Raw genomic sequence first — 4575 nt, 5'->3', positions numbered from 1 at the left:
ATACAACAACTTTGCGCTGTGGATCGCCGGATCGGCTTTCACCGTGGACGAAGCGGAGTCCAGCCCGGAGTCGTCACATGTCCTTCCGGACGCTCCTTCGTCGAAATCACCGGCCGCTTCATTCTCAAGCCCGCCGCCTCTGCTCACATCTAGGCCACCGTGTGTGACGCTGTTTCGTTGTGAAAGGGAAACTACTTTGTTTGGTCTTCCAAAAATGGACACGACTAGAAATCAGTGGTTAAGTTGTATTTACAATACTGTTCCAGAACACTTCAACCCAAATATTCAGATGTGTGCAGCACATTTTATGGAGGACTGTTTCCTGATCCTGGTAGAGGACTGTAAGTACGTTTTTTATATTTAAAGAGTTTTAATATTTTTTATAATTAAGTGAGTTTTTTGAGCAGTGTAGAGTAGGGCTTGTTGTTTGTCATTTCTCCGATCACAAATGCAGACATGGTTTTATGGTTACGCAGCACGATAAAAAGACAGTGTAAGTCATTATAATCAGTAATTATGTCCCCACTGGATGCAACAAATGCCTGGTTTATAATGGCTTTTCATGTTTTTGTCTCGTCGTTCCGGCCGGACAGGGCATCACAGTATGGTAAGAGGCGTAACATTTCTGTCACACACTTGAGGTATTCGGCCAATCACAACGCACTGGATAGCTGGCCAATCAGAGCACACTTTTCAGACCGATGAGCTTTGTAAAAATCGACACGTTTCAGAAAGGCGGGGCATAGAGGAGAAACAATAATGTACAGTATGTGGAAAATAATGTGTTTTTTTAACCTTAAACCGCATAAACATTTCATTACACCAAATACAGCAAATAATGTTCTTTTCAGCAGCATCATATGACCCCTTTAATTTTAAATTCACATGGAAAAATAAAAAGTTTAATTGTTGTTGTTGTTATTATTATTACTATTTTTTTCTTCTTCTTCTGTATCCCCCTCTTGTTCTTGTTTGGTTCTCTGATGTTTCTTATTGAAAGAAAAAACAAACAAACAAACACATGAACTCTTTCAGCAAATCATCAGTGAAAAAAGTCGTTGAAGAACAACCTCAAACCACATATATTATATAGTGGTTTCACTTGTAAATTCTAACCATAATGGACTTTATCTCTATAAATAAATAAATAAATAATATCCTGAATTAGTCTGTTAGTTTGAGACCAAATATTATGTATCATATATTATGGCTGAGCTTAATGAAAGCAGTGAACACTGCATTTTGTGTAAAGCTTGATAAAACTGAACAAGAGTCTGTACTTTTCTTCCCACAATGTCGTAGAAGAGGCTCAAATGATGTCACTTCCTGTGTGTCTCAATTATAAGGAACATTACTCTTAAAATTGTGAAAACTCTTGCAGTATTAGGATTGCTAAATGTTACAAGACTAAATGTGAACTTAAAATATATTTTTATGACATATGATTGTATGGTTTTAGATTTTGGAGGGTGACAGATGTGTTTACAACTAGCTACTTCTCATCCTTTGTTAGTTTTTATGTTAAAGGTTTTATAGTTGAAGTTCACTCTTAAAAATAAAAGTTCTTTGTTGGCATCCATGAAACCCAGTAAAACATGAGAAACTGAAAGGTTAAAAATGGTTCTTCTACTATGACATCGCTGTAAAAAAAAACCCGCTTTGAAATACAGAGTTCTGGCATGAAACTCTAGATGGCGCCAGGGCCGTTTCTAGCCATTTTGACACCCTAGGCGAAATCTCTATTAGAATTATTTCAGTCAAACCTATAAAACCCTTTTTTACCCCAAACTACATATAAAAGCCTGATCAGTGGCATAAAAGTAATCAGAATTCAGCTGCTTATTCATTTGTTACTCTTTGAAGCGTGAACTTCCCCTTTAAATAACATGACACGCTGCCCTCTGTGCTCCTATTGGGTGCTGTTGGAAGTGAATTAATTGATTCAGCATTTCGACACTTCCGTAAGGATGCATTAAATTCAACAAAGCGGTTTAATAAAGGATGTATTTATCTTGTGAATTAGTGAATTTTACTACACCAATATTTTTTAATTGGCTGTTAAAGTTTTATATGGGAATATTAAACGACACACTGAACCTTTAACAATGCATTGGCGCAAAAACGCACACCTTTTGGACAAATTCACAACATGATTTCTTGACTGCTACAAATACTGCCTAAAAAATACTGATTTTGTGCACTTTTTACTGTACCAATATTTTAAATTGGCCTTTTTTTAAAAGATTTATTTTTGGTGTTTTATGCAGATAGGACAGTAGGTCGACAGGAAGCGAAATGGGTGGGATCGGGAAAGGTCCACAAGCTGGGACTCAAACTCAGGACGCCCAAAGCGCAAAGGCACTACATGTCGGCACGCTGCCCACGAGGCCATCGGCGCCAATTTAAATTGGCCTTTGAACTTAGCTTTATTGCATGGCAAAGAAAAGTCTTACCTGGCCAAAGCACTGACAGAACCCATTGACCTAATGTCATTGTTGAGCACTCCAAATGCAAACTTTGCATGCAACAATCAGAGGCAGCAATTGACAGCGCTCTGATCCAAATGGCATACAGGCATCGTCAGATTGTGAGTACTGTAGCCTGATAATGTTGGGGGATCCAGTGGAGGCAGCAATCATATTTCAGGGTGGCCGTGCCACTCTTTATCACAACCCTGCTAAAATGTAGTGCCAGTACATGCGCTCATTGGCGCCCCCTCCAGGTGGTGGGCCCTAGGCGACTGCCTAGCTTGCCTATGCCTAGAAACGGTATTGGATGGCACAGTCCGATAGGTCTAACTCAATCTGACGTAATGGTTCTCTCCTGTATCGGTAGCCATTGAGGTCGCTGCTCAACATTCAAATATATGACTAGTGTTTGCTGTAGCAGTTGCAGCTTGCTTCAGAACAGTGAAATCAACATCTAAGATAATTGAATGCTCTTCTAATCCATATCGCTGTGTTGCGTGGTCTCATAGGCGGATATCCTGGGGGGGTCGGGGGGGACAGGACCCCCCTAAAAATATGATTAAAAACCACGATGTGCATTGTAAATAACAGTGTTTTATATTTAAAAAAAAAGGCTGTCAAGGCTATTTTATTCACTTAAAAATCAGAGGAAGTGATTATTTTCTCTTTAATACATGATGCCAGTGTGTTTTTCGATGAGTCCGCTATGTTAGCAATAATAACGTTACCTGCTTGAGGGAAAGGGTTGTCATGTATGTTATATATGCAGCAGCAATATTTTTTACATGCTTACAGCAGCATGTTGTGGATGTATTGGCAGTAGCAAGTCTCGGTACTTGCTCTAGAGCCCGCTCCAGCCCTTGAGTCCGCTTCAGCTCCCTTGTCACGGCCAGGAGTGCTGTTTCCTGTTCCAATGACTCCAGTTCCCTCATCACGGCCAGGAGTGCCGTTCCCTGTTCCAATGACTCTAGTGAGTCCAGCTCCTCCTGAAACGGCAGCGTCCACTCCAGCTCCTCCAGAGGCAGCGTCCGCCTTTGAACTCTCTGCCAGTCCAGCCGCGGCCAAAGAGGCCGCCTGTGAACTCTCTGACTGTCCAGCTGTGGCCAAAGAGGCCGCCTGTGAACCCTCTGACTGTCCTGTCACGGCCATGGAGGCTGTCTGTGAACTCTCTGACTGTCCTGTCATGGCCAAAGAGACCATCTGTGAACTCTCTGCCTGTCCAGCCATGGCCAAGGAGGACATTGATGAACTCTCTACTTGTCCTGTTATGGCCGCAGAGCTCTTTGGTAAACTCTCTATGCTCTCTGTTCCAGTTCTGCCTGATCCACCTTGGTTGTCTCCTGCACCATCAGCTCCACCCTGGTGGTCATCTGCTCTGCCGTGGGGATCTTTGGTCCCGTCTGCTCTACTGTGGTGGTTGTCTGTGCCGCCGTGGGGATCTTCGGTCCCGTCTGCTCTGCTGTGGTGGTCGTCTGCTCTGCCGTGGGGATGTTCAGTCCTGTCTCCTCTGCGCTGGTGGTCTTCTGCTCCGCCCTGGCTCCCTGCTGCGCCCCTCCATGGACCTGGCCCTCCATCCCTGCATCCTGTTACGCCTCCGCTCCACCTCCTTTCTGGACTCATTTCTGTTCTCGTTGGGGAGCGTCTGGAAGCCACTCCTTAAGTGTGTGTGGGGGGGGCTCTGTCACGATCTCCAGCCGGAGTGCCCATGAACTCCATCAGAGTGCATTCCATCCCTGACTCTTGCCACTCTCACTAACTACATTTCCCATAATTCTTTGCCGGACTCATCACTTATCACTGCATTCACCTGTGTCTTGTTACCTCCATCAGCCTCACCCTATTTAAAGTCTGTTTTTTCTCTCATTCATTGCTCAGTATTGTCTAGCCTGTAGCGTTCCCTAGTTCCCGTGTTACTTGTGTTTTCCTTGATCCTTGCTGCCTTGCCTTGTTTTTGACCCTGGACTGTTTCTGATTTCTTATTGTTTGCTGCCTGCCCTGACCTTCGCCTGTTTTGTGGATTATTGCGGGATTATACCCGTTTGCTTTTGTTTGACCCTGCCTGTTTTGACCACGATTCTAATAAAAGCCTGCACTTGGATCCAGGGCC

The sequence above is a fragment of the Sinocyclocheilus grahami genome, unplaced genomic scaffold (genome assembly GCF_001515645.1).
Source record: "Sinocyclocheilus grahami isolate Dianchi unplaced genomic scaffold, SAMN03320097.WGS_v1.1 scaffold241.1, whole genome shotgun sequence".
In the NCBI taxonomy this organism is placed as follows: Eukaryota; Metazoa; Chordata; class Actinopteri; order Cypriniformes; family Cyprinidae; genus Sinocyclocheilus; species Sinocyclocheilus grahami.
The sequence above is the reverse complement of the archived record's forward strand: the minus strand, read 5'-3'. Positions refer to the sequence as shown.